The sequence below is a fragment of the Natrix helvetica genome, assembly GCF_964273705.1.
Source record: "Natrix helvetica genome assembly, chromosome: 4".
Taxonomy (NCBI): Eukaryota; Metazoa; Chordata; class Lepidosauria; order Squamata; family Natricidae; genus Natrix; species Natrix helvetica.
In genome coordinates this window covers 11,964,295-11,989,597 of record NC_138550.1, presented here as the reverse complement: position 1 = coordinate 11,989,597, position 25,303 = coordinate 11,964,295, and the positions used below count along the sequence as shown (strand labels likewise).

The 25,303-nt window shown below is 45.9% G+C and overlaps 1 protein-coding gene across 2 annotated transcripts in view; it reads left to right on the top strand.

Annotated features, from left to right (window-relative positions):
• Positions 1–474: 474 nt before the first annotated feature.
• SMCO4 (single-pass membrane protein with coiled-coil domains 4) overlaps positions 475–25,303 on the top strand; it is a 73,078-nt gene continuing 48,249 nt past the window's right edge. The window contains exon 1 of one of the 2 annotated variants that reach the window (XM_081950725.1): positions 475–738. The gene's annotated coding sequence lies outside the window, so the exon portion shown is untranslated. The remainder of the gene's footprint in view (positions 739–25,303) is intronic. The other variant, XM_081950728.1, reaches the window with a different exon arrangement.

Genomic DNA, 25,303 nt, shown 5'->3' with positions numbered 1-25,303 from the left:
ATAATAATAATAATAATAATAATAATAATAATAATAATAATAATAGTCAAATGCAAAAGGCTGCACTGCTTGGATCTGCACACATATTATGAAAATATGTTATGACGTCCTAGGCCCCTGGGTGGGGCCCGACTAGTAATTAATGCCAAATCCGGTGAAACAACTGGCCGCTGTGATACACTTCTGTTGATGCAATAATAATAATAATGATAATAATGATAATGATAATAATGATAATAATGATAATAATGATAATAATACAATAATTTATTTTATATATTATTTATTATTATTATTTATAGTCCTTGGCTAGGAGTCGAGCTGTCGAGCTACCAACCAGCCCCAAAGGCTGTGAATCTCAACAAAGATTAACCACATACTAATAGTAATACTAATACTACTAATAATAAAAGGAGGCGGCGGGAAAGGATGCCGCGCCGCGGGTGGAACAACAGGAAAGCCAGCCAGCCAGCCAGTCAGTCAGCCAGCCAGCCGCCAGGACCGGCTACCCGGCCAAGGTGCCCGTCCTCGCTGGGGTAAGCCGGCTCAAGGCGGCCCTCGCTCGGCAGAGGGCGTCCCGCCTGCGGCTTTCGAGCGGAGTCGGGAGGCGTCTCCCGCGTTTCGCAGCTGGGCTGGGGAGGAGCCGCGGTGGCAGCCGCTCGTTTCTGCCACGTCCCTCCCGGGCGAAGGCGAGCCTGGCGGGCAGCGGCCGGGAAGCGCCACAGCACGTGCGCGCCGGTGAGTTCCGCGCGGGGCGGGCGAGGCGGGCAAGTGCCCGGTTTGGGGTGGAAGTCCGGCTGGGGTGGGTTTGCGCCTGGTTGGGACCCCCTCCCGGCTCGGAGTTGCGCCTGGAACGGCCGGGACTGGAGAGAAGGCAGGCAGCTCGGCGGGCTGAGGAGAAGTTTGGGCTGGCCAAGGCGCTCCTGAAAGCCGGGCGCGTTGCCGGAAAGCGGAGGCGCTCCTTCGGAGGAGACGGGCGAGCGGGGTGGCGGACGAGGCCTCTCTGGGGGCGGAGAAGGAGCCCGAGCGGAACTTTCCGGAGCGGTCTCTCTCTCTCTGCGCTTGGAGGGAGGAGGAAGAGGAGGAGGCGGGCGCGGCTTCCCCAAAATGGGCCGCCAGGGCGAATGCCCAGAAAGGGCCGAGAACGTCCCGCGTCTCTCCTGGAAAGAGAGTTGGCGACGGGACGGAGCGAGGCTCCGGCGGCTCGCAGGAGTTTGGGCCGCTGGAAACTTCCCCAGCTCGCAGCTGGCGTGGCCCGATCGCCGCCCGTTCCCCTTTTTCCGAGCTCCCGGTGGCTTCTCCTCTCTACCCGCCTCCTCCTCAAAAGAGTTGGGATTCCAGGCGCCCGGGATCCCCCTCCCCTCGCTCTCGAATTGGGGAGGGAGAAGAAGAAGATGCAGGTCACGCTTTCCGGGGCCGTTTGTGTGTTTGTGTCAATCCGTGTTCGGCGTTCCCGTGACGCACGGAGTCATAAATCAATCAGGGCGCGCTGTCCGGGCCGAATGCGCAGAACAGGATGGGTGAAACGTGGCTGGAGTAGAAGGCGGGGAGGGGTGGAATGTCTTCTACTACACGCTGAAGATGTGTTGTACTACACGCGGGAGAAGTAGGGGGGTGGGGGGGTCCAACTTATTTTCCAAAGCATCAGAAGGCAGGACAAGAAACAATGGAGGGAAACTAATCAAGGAGAGAAGCAACCTGGAAAATTAAGGGGAAGCTTCCTAACTGCGAGGACAATTAAACAGGTTGCCTTCAGAAGTTGTGGGTGCTTCATCGCTGGAGGTTTTTAAGAAGAGACTGGACAAGTCACTTGTCTGAAATGGTATAGGGCAGCTGTCACCAATTGGTGGTCCACAAAATTTTTTTTGGGTGCTCCGCAGAAAAATTATTAGCATTTTTTATATTGCACTAAATCAGGGGGCCTCAAACTATGGCCCCTGGGTTGGATACATGCAATGTATGCTTGTGTTGCTGCAGAGAGTCTCCCCCTTTGGGGTCTTTTTGTGTGGGTCCGAAGGGGGCAGAAATTCCGACTTGGGGTCTGCTTCGGCCTCCCGGTTTGGGGCTTTGGGCGAAGGCTGGAGGGAAGCACCGCTGGTGGCAAAGAGCCAGAGGGCCTCGTTCCAGTGGGACCATATGGCCTGGAGCTGGCTGACCATCTCAGCCCACTGACCCTCCAAGTACCTGACCTTGCACTCCCGCAGGTCTTCTTTCCTCTGCTTGGAAAGCTGATGCTCAGTGAGATGCTTCCGCTGAGCCTCCTCCTCAAATTGAGGCAGCTGTTTGGCCAACTTTTTCTCATGGTGGCTGCTTAGCTCCAGCAACTGCTTCTTGTTGGGACCCTAAGGAATCCGGGCGGGCAGGTGAGGAGTGAGTGGAAATGGAGGGGTGAGTAGAGGCTGGTGAGGTGCTCTTTGACGTGAGTGACATCAAGTTGGCCACGCCCACCAGTCACATGACAATGTAGCCACACCCACCCACCCAGTCATTAGGCAGATTATATTAGTGGTCTGCGGGATTTAAAATTATGAATTTCGGGGTCCCTGAGGTCCAAAAGGTTGGTGAACCCTGGTATAGGGTCTCCTGATTCGGCAGGGGGTTAGACTACAGGACCTCTAAGGTCCCTTCCAGCTCTATTCTGAATTTGAATTGAATAGTAAAAACACAGCGATTGTTGTCTATAGAGATTCATCCAGGTCATGGTTGTCCCAAAGGTGCTTTTTCAGGAGGCAACTGGACTTTCTGGTTTTTCTTTGAAGACGTTTCGCTTCTCATCCAAGAAGCTTCTTCAACTCTGAATGGATGGTGGGGAATGGAAGGATTTAACTATACAATTGGGGATGAACCCCCTTTGAATGGTGTGGGAGTAGGAATGGATTTCCAAAGGAAAAAAAAATTGCAGACTACAGGAATCAGGAGCATCTCTCAGGTGACCCCGAGAACACAGATAAACCTCCAAGTGCTTCAGTGACCCTCTAAAGCAGCATTTCTCAACCTTGGCAACTTGATGTTTGGACTTCCATTCCCAGAATTCCCCAACCGGCTGGGGAATTCTGGGGATTGAAGTCCACACATCTTTAAACTGTCAAGGTTGAGAAACGCCGCTCTAAAAGGATGGAAATGACCAGCTGTCTGCAAGGAATATAAATCCTTCAATTCTCCACTATCCAGTCAGAGCTGAAGAAGCTTCTTGGATGAGAAGCGAAACGTCTTCAAAGAAAAAAACAAGAAAGACCAGTTGCCTTCTGAAAAATCACTTTTGGGACAGTGACTTCGGCTTCCTTCAGTCGCAATTCACACAGGTTGAATGGTTTGGGGACTGGAGGTTGTAGGTCAGGGCCTCTGGAGGGCACCCTGGTGAAAGTTGAACTTGATGTTGTTTGCCAAAGTAGCCGTTCATTCAGAGGTGTGCGGTCCAATGAAGGTTTTAGGTGGATTTGCGGGGATCTAAGATTGATTCCCAGAAGTGGAGAATCAGGGATGCTGTATGACTCTGGGGAGCAAACATTTGTAAATCTTGAGAGAAGCAACAGCTTTCTTTGCAAAGAAACAAGATTCTAGCCTAAGGAAGATGAGTAGGTTTAGGTTTAGGTTTATTGGACTTATATGCCGCCCTTCTCCCAAAGGACTCTGGGTGGCATACAACATAAAAACACATATTACAAAAGTTAAAAGCAAGATTAAATAGAATATCCAAAAAAACCAATAGACATTTACAATGCGATTTAGAAATTAAATTAACAATTAAAATTAATAATTTATTTTATTCAGGCCAGGCCGGCTTGCTGGAAAAGTCAACTTTTTAGGGCGCGCCGGAAGGACCGGAGGTCGGGAATTATACGAAGTTCCGGGGGCAGCTCATTCCAAAGGGAAGGCGCTCCCACAGGGAAGGCTCTCCCCCTGAGGGTCGCCAGCCGACACTGCCTGCCTGACGGCACCCTGAGGAGGCCAACTCTGTGGGATCGTACTGGACGGTGGGAGGCTACTGGTGGCAGTAGGTGGTCTCGCAAGTACCCTGGGCCTAAGCCATGGAGCGCTTTAAAGATCATAATTAACACCTTGAATCGCACCCGGAAAACAACTGGCAACCAGTGCAGGCCGCCTAAAAGAGCTGTAACATGGGAGCACCTAGGTACCCCCATGACATACCCGCGTGGCCGCATTCTGGACCAGCTGAAGCCTCCGGGTGCTCTTCAAGGATAGCCCCATGTAGAGAGCGTTACAGTAGTCCAGGCGAGATAGGACGAGCGCGTGAGTGACTGTGCACAGGGCACAGTCCAGGAAAGGGCGCAACTGGCATACCAGGCGAACCTGGTAAAGCCCCCCCCCTGGTCACGGCTGTCAGGTGTTCTTCTAAAGTAAGCCGCGTATCCAGGAGGACTCCCAGATTGCGGGCCCTCTCTGAGGGGGCTAAAATTTCTCCCCCTATCATCAAAGATGATACAAGATGCACACATCGGGATGACGGGAACCACAGCCACTCAGTCTTGGAGGGGTTGAGCCTGAGCCTGTTTGTCCCCATCCAGATCTGTACAGCCTCCAGGCATCGGAACATCACGGCAAGGGCATCGTTTGGGTGGTTTGGGGTAGAGATGAAAAGTTGGGTATCATCAGCATATTGATGATACCATACCCCAAAACCCCGGATGATCTCGCCCAGCGGTTTCATGTATATGTTGACCAGGAGGGGTGAGAGAACCGACCTCTGGGGCACCCCACAAGTGAGGCGCCTCAGGATTGATCTCTGCCCTCCAGTCAACACGAACTGCCATCTTCCATTGGCATCAATGCCCATGCTGGCCGCCTCAGCCACTCCCCCGTTAATCCAGTCTATCACGTCCATAAGCAGGGGGAGCAACCGGGATAATACCATGGCGTGGGCAGTGGTAGCGACGGCGGCAGAAACCCCAGGTAGGGAGCCCTGCCCCCGCCCCTGCCACCCACACCCACGCCAGCAGCAGAAAAATGCTCTCCATTCTTCATTCACCGCCAACTGCCCCGTTTCACTCACAACGTTCCGGCTACAGGGCAGGAAATCGCAGCTCAAGGGTACCCCCTGAGGTCCCAGAAAGTTCCCATAGCTGGACCTGGAACCGACGATGGGATAGGGTACCCTCTGCATACCCCGAGAAGGAAAATCATCTCCCCAAAGTTCTCAAATACGACAGGACACTATCTTGGGCATGCGCAGTAGGCAGAAGGCAGAGTAAGAGAAAAGGCAGATATTTAAATGCTGAGGAAAAATAAAGAGTTTATTGGAAATATTGAGATAGCAGAAATGGTTTCTTGCATTTGCATTTTCCTGGTAATGGCAATACAGATTGCACTTTTATGGCCTCAATGCAGTGGCATTAGTTGGAAGGTCTGCTTTCATGTCGACCATAAGAAAGTAATTGAGTTTTCATCCTGTCTTCTTTCTAAGCATTTGAACCACAAGTCAGAAAGTCATCTGCTTATTTACTTCGCATCAATCCTGTGAGGTAAGCTAGGCTCAGCATGGATATTCCAAACTCATTGGGCAAGTGTTCCTTAGCCACCATCTTGGCTAAGTGGGGATTTCTCCTGGTTTTTCTCCAGTGTGGTACAGATAGTCCTTGACTTACCATGTTTCCCTGAAAATAAGACAGGGTCTTATTTTCTTTTGACCCCTGAAATAAGGGCTTGGCCTTATTTTCGGGGAGGTCTTATTATTTTTGAGGTGCAGGAGGCAGCAAGCGTGGTCACCTCATGGCTGCTGCTATGTTGCAATATTTTCAGGGAGGGCTTATTTTAGCGCATGCACTCAAAAGCCCGATTGGACTTATTATCCGGGGAAGTCTTATTTTCGGGAAAACAGGGTAGCAATAGCACTTACATACTACTTCACAGGGCTTTACAGCCCTCTCTAAGCAGTTTATAAAATCAGCATATTGCCCCCAACAATCTGGGTTCTCACTTTACCCACCTCGGAAGGATGGAGTCAACCTTGAGCTGGTAAGGGTTGAACCCCTGGTAGTCAGCAGAATTAGCCCGCAATACTGCATTCTAATCATTGCGCCACCAGGGCTCAAAGAAATATAGTTCATATTTCACTCTGCTATTTTATTTTTCTGTTGCGTTAATTTCTTTTGTCTTTAGAGAGAACCTCTGGAAAGGGTTTGGGACACATCAACAGATCTGGGCTTATTACTAATACATCCAATACAATTGTTTTCTCGATAACCCGGGGAGGTTGTATTTTCAGGGAAACGGAGGTATGACTGGCCACAGTGACTGTTCAAAGTTACAATAAATCCTCCAGAAAGTACTTACTACCTGGATCTGAAGCTTTGATGACCATCCACCCACCCCAAGGTCATGAGACTGCATCTTTGGCTGCTCAGCAACTGGCCCATTCTCACAGACGTTGTAATGACCCACAGTCACATGACCACAACTGACAATGTTTTCCCCCGGAAGCTGGTTTTTTACTTCCGAGACACTGCAACCGTCATAAATATGAACCAGCTGCCAGGCACCCGAACTCTGAGCGTATAACCACAGGGATGCTGCAAACGTCGTGCGTGTGAAAAATGATCATATAAGTCACTTTTTTTCAGTGCCGTTGTAACTTTGAACGGTCACTAAATGAATGGTTGTAAGTTGAGGACTATCTGTAGTAAGATTTACACAATGTGCTAAATCGGGGGGTGCCAAACTCGCATTGTGCTTAGATCTGGCCCCGTGGGCCCACCCTGGAAAAAGTGAAAGATCGTCTCGCGGTGCCCCTGCCAACGAAAACAGAGGTTGGGAGGGCCGTTTACAAATTCCGTTTTTCAGCTGCAACAGGTTCCCCGAGCTCCATTTTTGCTGGCAGAGGGCTGCAGGAGGCTGTCGCGGCCAAAAACGGAGCTTCAACTAGTGATGTCGAGCTGGCCACGCCCCCCCCCGGGCCCTCCGAGGTCAAACACAACCCTGATGCAGCCCTGAATAAAAACGAGTTTGACACTCCTGTGCTCAGTTATTTAACTATATTCATTAAACATGCCTTACCTGTTCCCATATCACAGCAAGTTAAAATGTACACATAGTACGGTTAAATTCAGTGCATGAATAGCATTTAGACTCCTATAGACTTTACAGCCCTCTCTAAGCAATTTACACAACCAGCCTATTGCCCCCAACAATCCGGCTCTTCATTTTATCGACCTTGGAAGGATGGAAGGCTGAGTCAACCTTAAGCCAGTGAGGATCGAACTCCTGGCAATGGGCAGAGTTAGCCTGCAATGCTGGATTCTAATGCCATGCTATAAGCACAAACCTTCACTTTTGCAAGATTGCTGTATCAACAATCCAGATTCTGATGGCCCTTATTTAAGAGTGACGTGAGCAGAGGGTGTTTTTTTTTTCTTCCATTGCCTTCCTCTGCAAATAGAATTTTTGCTCCCTGCCCTGTTTTTATTGGCTGCTGAGCAGCCTAAATAGCATATTAAGTGATCTTGAATGTAATGAAATGCTGCTTTCGCACTTCCATTTTTAATTTCCATAATTCAGCTTGCACCCTGTTGCGCTTCACATTATTGAACCTCTAGTAAGTGCTATAGTCGCATTCCTGGCCCCCATGCTACAATATATGTAAAATAAAACCCATATTTTATTTATGCATATATAAAAATGTAGGCAGGGACTCTTACAAATTATTTGTATCTTTGAAGCTGACATGACTGGAATATTTGTACCGGCAGCTTGCTTTCTTGTAGTTGGACATGCCTAATATAAAGCGGCTTGAAGTTTGTTTATTCATTGCTTTTTCAATAAACTTCTGTGGATTATCTTTGTCTCTTTTGGGGGGCAATGTTTCCAAACAAATCTATGGATTATAACAGCCTCTTTTGTTACCTAAGAGTGTTCCTAAGATTTATGCAAGGCCAAGACTTATTTATTTGTTACATTTATTTTTCTCTTTTAATACCTGCTCTTTCTCCAAAGCAATCTATCTCACAGTTGAAAAAATAATCCCCCCCCCAAAAAAATATTTCTTCTTCTTTTTTTAAATACAACAACAACAGCCCTGTGGAGTAGATTGAGCTAAGAGAGAGTGACTGGGTGAAAATGAACTTTAGTGCTCATGTTTAGCTTGATCACATGTCTCCAGATTCTACAAGTAGTCCTCGACTTACGACAGTCCACTTAGTGACCGTTGAAAGTTACAACGGCACTGAAAAATATAACTTATGATTGTTTTCCATAGTTACAACCTTTACAGCATCCCCAAGATCATGTGATCAAAAGTCACGAGGCTTGACAACCGGTTCATATTTATGACCTTGGCTGTGTCCCAGGGTCATGTGATCCCTTTTGCGACCTCCTCACAAGCAGAGTGGGCTAGAAGACCTCCAAGGTCCCTTCCAACTCCCTTATTCTAAAGTCAATGGGGAAACCAGATTCATTTAACAAGCAGGCTACTGACTTGTCAACTGCAGTGATTCACTTAATAACTGCGGCAAGGAAAGTTGTAAAATGGGGCAAAATGCGTTTAACAAATGTTTCACTTAGCAACAGGCGTTTTGGGCTCAGTTGTGGTCGTAAAGCAAGGGCTACCTGTAGTCTAGCATCTTAACCCTGCATCATACTGAACCTGTGCGTAAACAAGGCTAAAGAAATCTTGATCTGCATGAGACCTCTGATGCGAATTGACCAACCGTTTTGATCTGGGGTTTGGGTGGTTTTTTTCCCTAAGAATCAAAAGATTAGGTTTAAGATTCTGCATCCTTTTAGCTTTAAACACTTAGTAATGTGTTTAAAGTAATGTGTTTAATCCCCAATGGACCAAAAAATGTTGGACCTGCCATTCCAGCGATATTATACCTACCTTAAGTGCAATCACTGCTTCCTATGGAGATCCCAATTGGTCAACCGAAGGGCCCCAATTTTAAGGCAGTTGCTTCCCAATGTCAACCTTCCAAGTAATAAATCCCCTGAAATAAAGTCCAAGACGTCCATTTTCCATTAAAGTCTGTTTGTTAGGAATATAATTTTGCAAAGCTTCTTCTTCGGTAGCATTGTATTGCAAACTAGGGCAAACAAAACCTTTGCCAGACCGATTTATCGGACATTAATACAATTGAGTGCGTCCAGAGGTATTTCACGAGAAGATTACTCCAGTCCTCTGTTCACAATAGAATACCTTATGCCACCAAGCTTCAAATTTTGGGCTTGGACAACTGAGAACTACGCCGATTAAGGTCTGACATAACCATAGTACACAAAATTGTCTGCTACAACATCCTACCTGTCAATGACTACTTCAGCTTCAATTGCAATAATACACGGGCAAACAATGGATACAAACTCAAGGTAAACCGCTCCAAACAGTGGTCAATGCCTGGAATTCACTACCTGACTCTGTTGTTATATCCTCAAACCCCCACAGCTTTAACCTTAAACTGTCTACCGTAGACCTCACCCCATTCCTAAGAGGTCCGTAAACGGGGCCTGCATAAGCACACCAGCGTGCCTACCGTCCCTGTCCTACTCTCCCCATTTATTCGCGCCCATTCCCTGTGTTCACGTCCATGTTTATATTTATACCTATTACCTTGTACATGTTTGACAAACTAAATTAAATAAATAAATAATATACTAAATTGGCAAGGACTTGGTGTAATTCTGACTCTGGCCAGGATGCAGAATTACACCCAATAAAAAGCAAAAGTTTGAAACTTCTCCCCTGAGTCACAATCTCCAATCAATTTGCAGTCCATCAGTCTGGTGACCCCAAACTCCACCTTCCTCCAACTGCATGCACCATCTCTGTTCCCACGGGAAAGAATGCCACCTAAACATAACATTCCCCCTTTATCTCTATAACCCCCATTTCGACAGCTAGAGAGTGGTGAGCATGAAATACCATTAAATTCCTTTGTGTTGTGGCACGCTAGCGGCCAGCAGAGCTGGTAGCAGATTCGGACAGTGAGGAGGTTGGGGAGGAACATGGGCCAGTCCTGGAGTCTGGGGAAGGCTCTGATGAGGATTCTGTGTCGGAGGCAGATAGGGGGCCAGAGCCGTCTGACAGTTATCAGCAGCCTTTAGAGTCAGACATCAGTGAGGCAGACGAACAGCTGGAGCCTGTTCCCAGTGTGCGCATGCACTGAGTTGCCAGAGGAAGGGAACAGCTAAAGAACAGGGGTCGACTTGGGAGTAAGGCCACAGGTGGACGATGAATGGCCCCTCCCAGAGGAAATAAAAGAGGAGCGAAGGGGGAGTGGAGTTTGCAGGAGACAATTAGTTCGCTTAATTGGTTTGTGACTCTCCAGGATTCCTTGCCAAGTTTTGTAGATATCGGCCTGGCAGCTCTCCAAGCCAGATAAGGTCTGTGACTGTAAATCCTCCCTTGAAAGACTTTACTGGATGTGAAGGAACAGAATTCACAGGAAATTAATAAAAGGGGTTTTTGTCCAGGAGTTTGATTCATGCTCTTGGGAAGCTTAGGTTAGAACACTTTGCTTGCAAACCTAAAAAGCTAAGCAAAGAATAGACAAAGGCTACAATAAAATATGGCTACGTATATGTCATCTTCAGGGTCGACACCCACTTCCTAAAAGTTTGTGTTTTGTGTTACATCTTTCAATTAATTGCAACTGACATGCTTAGTGCATGGAAATTCTGGTTCCAATTGTAATCATAAGGACTACCTATTTAAGAAAAATAATGTTAATCTCAAAATCAAGTCAAGTAGCAGAACTCTAGTTATCAGTAAGCAGAATGTTGCTTAAAGGTAAAGGTTCCCCTTGCGCATATGTGCTAGTCATTCCCGACTCTAGGGCGCAGTGCTCATCTCCATTTCAAAGCCGAAGAGCAAGCCCTGTCCAAAGACCGTGGTCATGTGACTGGCATGGCTCAATGCCGAAGGCTCACAGAACGCTGTTACCTTCCCACCAAAGTGGTTCCTATTTTTCTACTTGCATTTTTTTTTTAATTAAAAGAGTTTTGTACAAACAGATGGCGGGGGGGTGAAAAGGGGGAAAATCTGTTTGCATTTTTACGTACTTTCGAACTGCTAGGCTGGCAGAAGCTGGGACAAGTAACGGGAGCTCACTCCATTACGCTGCTCTAGGGATTTGAACCGCCAAACTGCCGACCTTTCTGATCGACAAGCTCAGTCTCTTAGCCACTGAGACCCCGCGTCCCTAGAATGTTGCTTAGGTCTGGCTTAATCCTGTTTGGGTGCTATCTAAGATGAGCATTATACATTTCTTATGGAACCAAATTCCAGTGAGAAGAAGTGGCCCCTTCTTTCTAACTCTCCTTAATTGACTTCATTGGAGTGTCTTCAAATTGTTCCATCCAGATTAATGGATGGGTTGCCATAGGCTTCTGATGTTCAATTAGGATATGATACAAGTTGAAAAAGCTTTGAGCTAAAGTGATTTCTGCTTTTTCATCCATGGTGACAAAGCTGCTAATTATAATGTGTCCTTTCCCTTCCCCCCACCCCCCCTTTTTAAAAACCCTCTTGTAACACAGCTGCATTATCTGACCATTGTTTTAAGTACTTAATGCAGATTAAACCTGGAATACATCCAGAGACAGAATATTGCTTTAAGCTTTGAGAAATAAAATCCTTAGAATGTTGGGATTGTTGTAACCGGAAATAACAGAAAATTTCATAGAGAAGGATGTCGATGTAAAAATCAGAATGTAGCTTCTCATATTTGGCCAGATAATCTATTTCGAAAGAGAAGGAAGCAGGCTGAACTCTGAGACAGAATATGGTGTGAGTTGTGTGTCTCGAGTTGACAATTACTTTCAAAAAAACAATTTGGGTGACCCTTTTTGTGTATTACTGATCTTTGATCACTATGGGAGAACAATTCAGAATATAGGAGACTAATGGTTTTAAAAGTGAAATTGCTGTAATTAGAATCACATGCAAAAAAAAATATGATTGGCTTTTACCCATTTGGTAAACCAAGATAGTGCATTTAAAGTTTGGGGGATGAGCCAAGCAAGACATTGTCACATATGGGCATATTTCTATATGTTAAGACTTAACATTCCAACGTTGTCCCAAAGATGCTTTTCCCTTGAAAACATTTTGCTTCTCATCCAAGAAGGTTCTCCGATTCTAAAGAACTTTTTTCCAAAGGGGAAAAAAAACCCCCAAGAAAGTCCAGTTGCCTTTTGGAAATGCACCTTTGGGACAACCGTGACCTGGACGATTGAGAATCCATAGACATTGCAATGTTGTGCTTGCTACCTAAATATGGCAAGAAACCAAATGGATGATTTTCAGCAATTATGAAGGTTGTTATTGTTGTTCAGTAACTAAATTATGTCTGATTCTTCATAACCCCATGGATCATAGCAGGCCAGCCCTCCTACTGTCTCCCAGAATCTGCCCAAATTCATGTGTATTGTGTCAACGACACTATCTAACCATCTCATCCTCTGCGGTCCCCTTCTCCTTTTGCCTTCCATCTTTCTCAACATCAGGGTCTTTTCCAGTGAGTCCACACTTCTCATTTGGTGGCCAAAATATTTGAGTTTCAGCTTCAGTATCTGTCCTTCCAAAGGACAGTCAGGGTTGGTTTCCTTTAGGATTGACTAATTTGATCTGATGGGAGTGGCCCAAAACATTAACACCCCTCTGAAGAAATGTTCAGGAGCTGTAGGCATTCTTGGGACCTTGTTGTGGCCCGCCAGCGGCCAGCAGAGCTGGCAGTAGATTCATACAGTGAGGAGGTTGGGGAGGAACATGGGCCAGTCCTGGAGTCTGGGGAAGGCTCTGATGAAGGCTCTGTGTCGGAGGCAGAGAAGGGACCAGAGCCGTATGCCAGTTATCAGCTGCCTTCACAGTCAGACATCAATGAGGCAGACGAACAGCTGGAGCTTGTTCCCAGTGTGCGCATGCACAGATTTGCCAGATGAAGGGAACAGCTAAAGAACAGGGGTCGACTTGGGAGTAAGGCCACAGGTGGACAATGAATGGCCCTTCCCAGAGGAAATAAAAGAGGAGCAAAAGGGGAGTGGAATTTGCAGGAGACAATTAGTTCGCTTAGTTGGTTTGTGACTTTCCAGGACTCTTTGCCAAGTTTTGCAGATGTCAGCCTGGCAGCTCTCCAAGCCAGATAAGGTCTGTGACTGTAAATCCTCCCTTGAAAGACTTTGCTGCATGTGAATGAGCAGAATTCACAGGAAATTAATAAAAGGGGTTTTTGTCGGGACCAGGAGTTTGATTCATGCTCTTGGGAAGCCTAGGTCAGAACAGAGCTTATGTTTTTCTTTGGGTGTTAAACTCTGGTTTATTGAACAAACCATCATAATTGGAGCTCTCACATGACGCTTGTATAGCATGGTGTGTAAACGACAGTGATGGATTCATACAACACAGGCCAAAATCAAATAAACCGTGTCATAATATATGAATCTTGCTTTGGGTGGTGTGAACTTAATTGTTGATTCACGGGAAAGACATCAGAAATTATCTGGCCAGTTAGACCACAAAAGTCCCTGCTGTTCCTAATCTTGGAGAACAGATTCCATCTGTGCTGGATCTTTTATTTGGACTGCTGATGATAACACTTGGGAGAGCCAGTGCTCATTCATATTGTCAAAACTAGAAAAGAAAACGGCTTTGTTTGTAGAACACAATGATCCTGCACAGTGGATGTCCCACCAGCTCCAAAATAACTCGGTAACTATTCATTATCAAAAGCTTCCTCGCTCTGCCTCTGTAAAAAGATGCTGCATTGAATTGCGTAGGCATGAGTCCTAAACTGAATATCCTAGGCTTTTAAGCTGTATGGTGGCAACAATGGGTCTTAAGGGAGTTGTAGTCCAAATCCACAATGGGGTGTATTTTTCATCTCTTTTTTCAACCTAAGAAAGAGCTGAAGGTCCTGCAGTGCAGTTTTTAAATAAAGCAAGTAGATAGAGAAGATTGTTCTCGTTTAAAATATTATCAACTCAAGTTGTTTTACAGATAAGTTTATTATAATAATAATTCCTTCCTCCCTCCCTCCCTCCCTCCCTCCCTCCCATCCATCCATCCATCCATCCATCCATAAGTCAGTGTTTACTCCTAGCAACTAACACATTCCTGCAGTTTTTTGGAAATGGGTTGCTATACCATTGCCTTCTTCTTAGGGCTGAGAGACAGTGGCTGACCCAGCTGGTTTCGGGCCTGAGACAGAATTAACAGATTAACAGAGTTGGAAAGGACATATTCCCCCACCCCTCCAAGTAGGAGTCCGTGCACCATTTCTGACAGATGGCAGTCCAGTCTGTTCCAGTGATGAAGCTCCTACAACTTCTGATGCAACTTCTGTTCCATTGGTTGATGGCTCTCACTGTCAGAAAATGTCTCCTTATTTCCAGGTTGAATCTCCCCTTGTTCAGTTTCCATTATTCCTTGTCTGGCTTTCAGGTACATTGGAAAATAGCTTGACCACTCCTCTGTGTGACAGACCCTCAAATATTGGAAGGCTGCTATCATGTCTCCCCTGGTCCTTCTCTTCTCTAGATTAGCCGTGCCTAGTTCCTGCAACCGATCATCATATGTTTTAGTCTCTAGCCCCCTACTTTGTTAAAGCTGTAACACGTTTGTTAAGCTTGTTGAAGGGAGATCCAACCTAGAAGTAAGGAGAAATGTTTTGACGGTGAAAACAATCAATGGAATAGCTTCTCTTTTGGAACGATGGGTACTCCATTACTGGAGGTTTTCAAAAGTAGACTGGAGAACCATTTGACCATGATGGTATAAGGTTGGACTAGAAGACCTCTAAGGTCCCTTCCAGTCCTATGATTCTATGTTTTGTGTCTATCCTGCTGCTTTAACCATTACACCAAACCAGTTCTCCAGTTGTTCTATCTATCTATCTATCTATCTATCTATCTATCTATCTATCTATCTATCTATCTATCTATCTATCACCTACCTACCTACCTACCTACCTACCTACCTACCTACCTACCTACCTACCTACCAACCAGTGGTAGGTTTCAATTTTTTTAGAATCTCTTGTGTAGGTGTGGCCTGCTTTGTTGGAGTGGCTTGCCGGCCATGTGACCGGGTGGGAGTGGCTTGCCGGCCATGTGACCGAGTGGGAGTGGCTTGGCAGTCGTGTGACTGGGTGGGCGTGGTCAATTTGTAAAATATAGCGAAACTCACTTAACAACACTCTAGCTTAGCAACCAAAATGTTGGCTCAGAAACTCTGGCATTTGAAGCACGCAAGTCTTAAAGCTGTCACGTTACAAGACCCTTGCACCCCTAACCCTTTAGGAAAAAACCCCCAGGGATGTTCAAACTTGACAGCTTTAAGACTTTAAGGTTTAGATAGGACTCTTAGAGGTTGGTGGGGCAATTGGTGAGCCAGCAAATCAGTGAGCGACAGGCGGGGCAAGCGTGGTGTGGATGGGCAGGGGGAGGGAGCTGGAACCGGTTCTAAACGGCACGGTAGATTTGTGGAACCTCTTCTATAGAACAGGTTAGAACTGGCAGGAACCCACCCCTGTAACTTACCTACCTACTTACCTACCTACCTACCTAAAACTGGAAGCAAAACAGGATACTTGGTGCTACAGGTTTTGTAATTGCTGAATAACATTCAGTCACCATACTATAGAGGAAATATTCCTTATAATTAACTGCCTTGCTTATTATTATTAATTATTATTATTTATTCATATTTCTAAACCGCCCCCTCTCCCAAAAAGGGACTCGGGGCGGTGTACAGTCCATAATAAATACCAGATAAGATACAAATATCTATAAATATACACATATATGTGGAGGAGGTTAAAATTACGAGTACTGTACAAAGAATAAATATGAGGCTAAAAATTAGCCCTAAAAACAGTTAAAACTAAAACATTCCCCTTAAAATAACCAGATAAGAATATAGTACCAGGAGTTCATCGATGTAACATTTATAATTATGCCAGGCCAGCTAGTCGAAACAGGTGAGTCTTCAATTTTTGTCGGAAGGAGCGGAAGTCCGAGGTGGTTCTAATGTCGGGGGGGAGGTCATTCCAGAGGGTTGGGCCCATCACAGAGAAGGCTCTACTCCTTGGCGCCGCCCGCTGGCATTGCCCGCTGGCATTGCCTAGTGGACGGCACCTGGAGAAGGCCTTCCCTGTGAGAGCGGCTTGGCCGCAGGGATGCTGCCTTAATTGTGCTGGGTTTTTGCTGCTATTACTTTATTATCATGTTTCTCATCCTTCTTAGTGCTTTTCAGAAAAAGTGAGTTCTGGCTCAGAAGGGTTTACTTAGGGTGCCCTTCACATTGTATAAAAATGTCATGTTTTCACTTGATAAATGTGAAGGCTGTTTATAACCTGGCAACTATCTTCCCCAAGTTACCAGCCTGCCAGGCAGCTGACCTCTGTGGCATCAAAGAAGAAAGTAATAATAGTGGAACTCTCTCTTCCCCATCACTGGAAGACAATCGCTGTTGGCCACAGGTGATTAGGTTAGAGAAGTGATGTCTAAAGCAGAATAAATTCCTCTTCCACGGTTCCCTGATCTCTGCAACGGAAAATGTGTGGAGGAATATTAGATGATGGCTTTTCCATGGGTTTTTTTTTTCCCTCGAGGAAAATGCTTTTTGAAAAAAAGATTTTTTTTAAAATTCATTCAATCTGTGTAAAATGTTTTATTTTTTTCCTTGCAAGGCGATCAAGAATAGCTATATGCATCTTGTTCAACAAAGCAGTGGGTTTATATTACAAGGAAGTAGATTTGGGTTGGACATCATAAAAGCGTTCTTAAATTTAAGAAATGTTTCAGGGTGGAGACGCTTTCTTGGTTTTTTTTCTTCTTTTGAAGACATTTCGCTTCTCCTCCAAGAAGCTTCTTCAGCTCTAACTGGATGATGTGGAATGGAAGGATTTATACTCCTTGCAGATAGCTGGACATTTGCATCCTTTTAGAGCAGGGGTATCGAACTGCTGACCCTTGGACCGAATGTGTCACGTACAGGACATGCCCATCACGGCTCCCCACAGGCAAAAAAGCCAGTGGTGAAATCTATTTTTTTTGCCCACCAGTTCTGTGGGCGTGGCTTAGTGGTGGTGAGTCATGTGACTGGGTGGGTGTGGCCAACTTGTTTCACTTTTTAAAGCATTTTTTTTCCTGCCTATTTGCCCGAACTGGCAGGAAAAAAATGCTTTAAAAAGTGGGAGGGAAAGCATCCGATGAACCGCGCGATCTTTGGAAGCTTTTTTTTTTACTACTGCTTCGCAGAATCAGGGACAATCGTCCGTACTGGTTCGGCCGAACTGGGAGAATTTCACCCCTGCAAAAAACGTCGTGATACGTCACGTACACAATCAAGTTTGACACCCGTGTTTTAGAGAGTCGTTGAGGCCACTTGGAGGTTTATCTGTATCCTCAGGGACACCTAAGTAGTGCAAATGGGTAGTGCAAATGCGAAGTACAGCCATACCTGGATGACTGAGAATCTCCGTAGACATCCATTGCTTCTTATCTTGCCTTCAGGAGCTTTGGAAAATAAGTTGACCCGCTTTATGGCAGCCCCTTAGACACTGAAGCACTGCTATTATTATCGCTCCTTGTCCTTCTTTTCATTAAACATAACCAATTCCTGCAACATAAAAACCATATTGAATATTATTTAATATGATTGTATTGTATTGTATTTATATATTATCTCTTTTATTCATTCAACATGAAACTTAAGTCAACTGAACATTTAAAAATGTGTCACAAATAGCATTGACCGCCACTGATGGTTGATACGGGGTTGCTGCCAGCGTCCTAGGTATCAACCAAGTATCTTCTTAAAATATATGATGATCCGAATAGCGCAGTTTTTTGCAGTTCCGCTGGAGTTATTGCAGGAAGCTGCCATTTTTTGATGTGTTTTGTAAAATTCTTGGACATGGTACCAAGTGTCCCGATAACAATGGTTATCACTGTCACACGTTTCATCCATAGCCGTGTATTTTCAATGGCTGGGTCGCAATATTTCATAATTTGTTTCCCATTACTTTTTCTATGACTCTGGCAATTCTAGGAGTTGACATCCACACACCTTAAAGTTGTCAAGTTTGAAAACCCTGGAGAGTAGATTTGAAAACCCTGGAGTAGATTGATCATGATGGGATGTCAACGCTGACATTCTGTGAACTTTATTGGCTGAATTGCTGCATTGAGCATTATGACATTATACAGGCAGCATCCAGAATCAAAGCATACTTGATTTGGGTATGGCTAGCTTATTATTATTTTAAAAAGACTAATATATGCAGAGAGAAGCTGTTTTAGCCCCTGGTGAGCTGGAAGTTGTTTACGGGCAAAGCAATAGACTATTCCCTTTGTATACAAGACCCCAAAGGGGGAGACTTTGTATACGGCAACACTAAAAAAAGTGCTTATGACCATTTTTCACACTTATGGCGGTTGCGGCATCCCCCTGGTCATGTGATTAACATTTAGACACTTGGCAACTGGCACATATTTATGACAATTGCAGTGTCCTGGGCAGGGGTGAAATCCAGCAGGTTCTGGAGAACCGGTAGCGGAAATTTTGAGTAGTTCGGAGAACCGGCAAATGCCATCTCTGGCTGGCCCCAGAGTGGGCTGGGGATGGAGATTCTGCAGTATCCTTCCCCTGCCACGCCCACTAAGCCACACCACGCTCACCAAGCCACACCCACAGAACCGGTAGTAAAAAAATGGAATTTCACCACTGGTCCTGGGGTCATGTGATCACCTTTTGCAAACTTCCAACAAGCCAAGTCAATGAGAAAGCCAGAGTAATTTAACAAACCATGTTATTAACTTAATAACTGCAGCAATTCACTTAGGAATTGTGGCAAGAAAGATAGTAAGTGGGGGAGAAGTCACTTAACAACTGTCTTGCTTAGCAATGGAAATTTTGGGTTCAATTGTGGTCATAAATCGAGGACTACCTGTACTGTAGTGTTTCAGCCGTGCTGCAGTTCTTTTTTTTTTTTAAAAAAAAAGACTTTCATGTGGCCATCTTAATCTGTATAATTTCTCTTTTGGTTTTGCTGTAACACTTGTGGTTTTTAATAGAATCGCTATTTGTTTCATACTTCTCAACAAGTCATCACTAAAATACATATGCCTACTGTTCCTAGCATATGGTGCAGCAGCTTGCATCTAGCCATAATTTGAGGCCTGTGCAAAATAGTTAAGGCTGGAGTTGGGTGTGTTCTTATTGGGGAATAAACTTCCCTAAAGCAAGCGAGTTTTCTGAGCATCCGTGCATTAGTTGATGGCGCGGTGGCTCAGCGGTTAAGAAACTGATCTCGTCAGCTGGAAAGCCAGCAGTCCTGGTATGAGACCCAGGCACCAACCTAGCAATTTGAAAGCATGCAAATGCGAGTTGATAAAGAGGCATCACTTCGGCGGGAAGGTAACAGCACTCTTGATGTCATGCTGACCACATGACTGCAGAAATGTCTTTGGATAGCACTGGTTCAATGGCTTGAAACATAGATGAGCATCTCCCCCTATAGTTGGCAACGACTAGCAAAGTAAAGTCTACAGGGATTCCTTTAACTTTAAACGTAAAGGTTCCCCTTGCGCATATGTGCTAGTTGTTCCCGACTTTAGGAGGTGGTGCTCATCTCAGTTTCAAAGCTGAAGAGCCAGCAAAGACGTCTCCGTGGTCATGTGGCCGGCATGACTAAACACTGAAGGCGCACAGAACGCTGTTACCTTCCCACCAAAGAAGGGCCCTATTTTTCTACTTGCCTTTTTTATATGCTTTCGAATTGCTAGGTTGGCAGAAGCTGGGACAAGTAACGGGAGCTCACTCCGTGACACATCGCTAGGGATTCGAACCGCCGAACTGCCAACCTTTCTGATCAACAAGCTCAGCATCCCAGCCACTGAGATGTCCCATTAACTTTACTGTATAGATAAATTTTTTTTTTAAAGTTTGCAACTCACTTTCTGCTCTAAAGGAGACCTGGAAAAAAAAGAAAAGAAAAGAAAAGAAAACTTCTCCATTAAAATAAAACGGCAGAATTGAAAATAAAAAATAAAACCATGCTTTCATAAAGCACGATTTTTACCTGCTGATTTCTAAAGTAGTGCGTTTCTGGCAAGCAAAAGGCAGCAAAAGGCGTGATGCTTTCAGGCATAATTTTGCAATTTTTCAGCAAAATAAGTGGCGGTGCCACTTAACCTTTTTCTGTGTAGCCTCCTTTTCTTGTTTGGCTGTTGACTTTAGGTTCTAATAGGCTGCAGAGCCAGTGAGGGGACAGAGACGTCAGCAAAATGTGCTTTAGTTGCCTTCGCAGGCACTTTAGATGGGTTCCTGCGTGCGCTTGGAAATGCAACAGTCCTTACCATAATGACATCAGCTGGACCAGTTGGGGAGCTTAAGCAATCAAATTGGGGTTTTTTTTCCAAACGGAAAAAGCATTTCCGAAGCAACTTTTCCAGCAGTAATTCTCCTGGAACTGTTTACCACGCTGCAGGTTCTGAGACCGTGAAGCGGGATCTTCTGATGAAGACAGTCGCATTAGGAGCCTTGCTAAAGACGGACCCAGACAAATCATTGATATCATTTGGGTTCAAGGATGTGGATTCTGCGTGTATTTTAAGGGACCAGGGAACGGGCCTGGAGAGGTTTTGGAATACAAAGAGGTTGTGGCTGATACTGAAGAAGAAATAATGGAAACCATCAGCTGAGTTCTTATCGTGTTGACACTGGGTTTTTATGACATTCGGAGACACACACACACACACACACACCACCACCACCAAACTGATCAGAATCAAATTCGGTCCATAAGTGAATGGAGACTATAATTTATCATTTATTAGAATACATGTATTGTCCCTTTGAATGTACATGAATTGGCATACATTAAAATGAAATTTCATTGCATACAGCCTATCAAAGGGTCACCCCCTCCAATATACATGACAAAATAAATACAAAATTATGCATATAACCGCATATATTATATGACACGGAGAAACAACACGGTCTAGTTCGGATGTATACATTGGCATGGTGAGAAAAAAATGAATCTTGCGAGTTTAACAGATGGATGGCATAGGGAACAAAGCTATTACAAGAATCTGATAGTCCTGCTAGAAATACTTCGAAACGTCTTCCCAGAGGGGAGCAACAGAAACACACCATGAAGTGGGTGTATGGGGTCTCTAACAATGCTCTAAGCACATAAGCTGTTTCCTGAATAATGCGAAGCAAGCTTCCTCTAATCTTCTCCACTGTCCTCACCACTCTCTGAATGGACTTTCTATCGGAGGTGTTGCTGCTATCAAACCAAACCCCTGTTACAGTTTGTTAAAACGCTCTCAATTGTGCCTCTGTAAAAAGTGGCTAGCACAGAAGGAGAAAGATGTGCTCTCTTCATCCGATGCAGGAAATACAGACACTGGACTGCACACTTCACCAAGGATGATGTGTGGAGCAGTGGTGGGTTTTTACTGGTTTTACTACCAGTTCACTCGTGTGTGTGTGATGCTTCTGCGCATGCACAGAAGTTTCTGCGCATGCACAGAAGCGTCCGGGTGGGTGGGCGGAGCCTCCCGCTGCCACCACTACCAGTGTGCCAAACCGGGCCAAACCGGGAGCAACCCACCTCTGGTGTGGAGAGACCTGTTCAGATCATAAGCCATTTTCTGTTCATTTTCTGTTCATTATTATTATAGGTAGCCCTCAATTCATGTCGGATTCCTGATGGCTTTGAACCTTTCTGGTTGCAGCCCCTGTTTGTGAGGCAGCGCGGCAAAGGGAGGGAGCCTTGGGTGATGTTGCAGGAAGACCCTTTCTTCTTTCCCTCCGGTACGAAGTAGGACACAATCTGTAATGGATTCCTCAAGCACAGGGCTTGGGGAATTCCTGCTTGTTTTTTAAAGTCATAGGAAGAAGCAGCTAGTTTAACCCCCACCTGGCTCCCTCGTCTGCAAAACTGCAGATTTGTTCTTAATACCAGCGGTCACCAACTGGTGGTCTGTGGACCACTGGTGGGCCGTGAGAAAATTTTGATGGTCTGCAGAAACATTATTTGCACTTTTTATATGGCACTAAATCAGGGGTCCTGAAACTACGGCCCCTGGGACAGATATGTGCAATGAACACTTGTGTTGCTGCAGAGAGTCTCACCCTTTGGGGTCTTTTTGTGCGGGTTGCAGGGAGGCAGAAATTCTGATTTGGGATCTGCTTCGGCCTCCTGGTGTGGGGCTTTGGGCGAAGGCTGGAGGGAAGTGCCACTGGTAGCGAAGAGCCGGAGGGCCTCGTTCCAGTGGGACTATATCATGGCCTGGAACTGGCTGACCAACACAGCCCGCTGAGCCTCCAGGCACCGGTACCTGGCCTTGCACTCCCGCAGCTCTTCCCTCTGCTTGGAAAGCCTATGCTCGTAGTCCTCAGTGAGGTACTTCTGCTGAGCCTCCTTCTCAGCCAGATCCAATTTGAACTGAGCCAGCTGTTTTGCCAACTCTTTCTCATGGTGGCTTCTTAGCTCCAGCAACTGCTTTCTGTTGGAGCCCTAAGGAGGCCGGGCGGGGAGGTGAGGAATGGCTGACAGGGAAGGGGGCAAGTAGAGGCTGGTGAGGCGCCCCTCGATGTGAGTGACATCGACTTGGCCACGCCCACCCAGTCACATGGCCACCTAGCCATGCCCACCCTGTCGGTTATTAGGCAGATCATATTAGTGGTCTGCGGGATTTAAAATTATGAATTTAGTGGTCCCTGAGGTCCGAAAGTTTGGTGACCCCTGATTAATACTCTGCCAACATCTTTGCTGCTATCTAGCTGCCCTGTGGCAGGATCCTCTTTATACAATTTGTTAATTTTTAACTTCTGCCTTCTGTTTAAAGTAAATTAGAAAGCCTTCTGGAGCAGGGAGAGAGAAAGCAACCTCCTCTATAATCTTCAGGGCTTGATTGGCTTGATTTAGGAAGCCGTTCCTTCTTTTTATGGTCTTCTGATTGCCTAAATTTTCATTCTTCTCTTTACAAAGATATTCATGGATGCCCTGGTGCCGATATCTCTTGCCTGCGAGGACCAGGGTTTCCAGATTGTTCTCCAGTTTGTGGGTTACTTTGGAAATAAATTCGTCTGTTGATTGACGTGGTCCTTTGTATTGCAGAATAAGCAAAGAAGATCCGTCAGAGGAGAGAGAGTGAGGGAGAGAGGGTGGGAGAGAGAGGGAGGGAGGGAGAGAGGGAGGGAGGGAAAGAGAGAGGGTGGGGGAGAGGGAGGGAGGGAGAGAGAGGGTGGGAGAGAGAGGGAGGGAGGGAGGGAAAGAAAGAGAGGGAAGGAGGGAGAGGGAGGGATGGAGGGAGGGAGAGGGAGAGAGAGGGCAGGAGGGAGAGAGGGAGGATTGGGGAGAGAGGATTGGGACAGGTTTTGACAAAGATTTACTTCTATCATTGAAAGCAGGTAGTCCTCAATTTACAACAGCTCATTTAATGACTATTCAAAGTTACAACGGCATTGAAAAAAGTGACATGTTTTTCACAAATATAACCGTTGCAGCATCCCCTATCACAGTGATGGCTAACCTTTTTTGGATTGTGTGCCAAAAGCAGGGGGAGCGCAGGGGGGTTGTGCGCGGGCTTGCCCGCACCCATAATGCTATGTGCGCGTGACCCCAGCGCCCATGCGCATGCAACCAGCACTCCCCTCCCCAGGCATGCTTTTTTTGACCTTCCCAGTCTCCAGAGACTTTCTAGGAGCCTGGAGAGGGCAAAAACAGTCTTCACACCCCCACCCCAGAGGCTCTCAGGAGCTTTCCTGAAGCCTCCAGAGGGTGAAAAACAGCCACATGGTCAAACTGGAGGTTCGGGAACGGTGACTTCCGGTTTTTCCCTAGGGCTGTTTTTCACCCTCCGGAGCCTTCAGGAGGCTTCCCTGAAGGTTCCGGAGGGTGAAAAACAGGTTTAAAAGAAGGCCGAAGTCAGCTCTAACAAATGGCTCTGTGTGCCACTTTTATTTAGGTAAACATCAAATTGGCAAAGTCTGTTGTAATTCCGGATCTGACACCAACCGGAATTATACCATAATAATATTGTAAGTTATAAAGCATCCCTCAAAAGTCACATTCTCCAATCAACACTCAATCTACATTGCCCGGTGGCTTCAAACTCAGGTCACCTAGCTAAAACAATCCTCACTATTCGCTCCTTCCCCACCTATCTTAAGAATGTGGTGAGCCCGAATCCCGCCACCCCCCCTTACCTAGTAAAGAGAAAGAAAAAGAATGTATGAGTATAACAGAGAGCTAAATAAAATGGCTACACATGTCAAATTCACGCTCGACATCCCTGTGGCACATGATCAAAATTCAAAAGCCAAAGGGAAAGTCAGATTCACTTAACAACCATGTTGCTAACTTAACAACTGCAGCGATTTGCTTAACAACCGTGGCAAGAAAGGTCATAAAATGGGGCAAAACACACTTAACTAACAAATGTCTCGTTTAGCAACATAAATTTTGGGCTCTGTTGTGGTCATAAGTTGAGGACTACCTATATAAGGCTGAGGAGGCGAGCCATTTGCCTGTGGGAAAGGGAAGTAGGAGGACTGCATGAAGGCTGTCTGCGAAGTGGAGATGAAGAACGCATGTGTTGAGGCCACCAGCTGGCAGCATATTCAGACAGTGAGGAGATTGGGGAGGAAGATGGGCCAGTCCTGGACTCTGAGGAAGGCTCTGATGAGGGCTCTGTGTCAGAGGCAGAGATGGGGCCAGGGCCATCCGACAGTTATCAGCTGCCTTCTGAGTCGGAGATCAGCAGGGCAGAAGAACAGCTGGAGCCTGTTCCCAATGTGCGCATGCGCAGAGCTGCCAGGAGAAGGGAACATCTAAGGAACAAGGGCTGACTCTGGAGTAAAGTCACAGGTGGATGGTGAATGGCCCCTCCCACAGGGAATAAAGAGGAGCGTAAGGGGAATGGAGTTTGCAGGAGACAATTTGTAAATTTAATTAGTGTGAAGCTTTGTTCATGACTCTCAGAGACTCCTTGCCAAGTACTTGTACAGCAGTTGCGTTTGGAAGATATCGGCCTGGCAGTTCTCCAATAAGGTCTGTGGTTGTAAATTCACCCTTAAAAGACTGTTTGCCGGGACTTTGCTGGATGTGAGTGAGCGGAATTCACATTAGCTTAATAAAAAGGGGCTTTGTCGGGACAAAGACTGCTTCGTGATTTTGTGAAGCCTAGGTCAGAACAGCAAGGAACTAAAAGTGTCAGTTTAATTATGAAGGAAGGAGATAAAATGTATACTGTATTTAAAAGTATGAACGGCTGTGGTCCAGGTTGCTCATGTAGATGAAGGTAGGAATCCGTAGGTTGGTGACAATTCCAC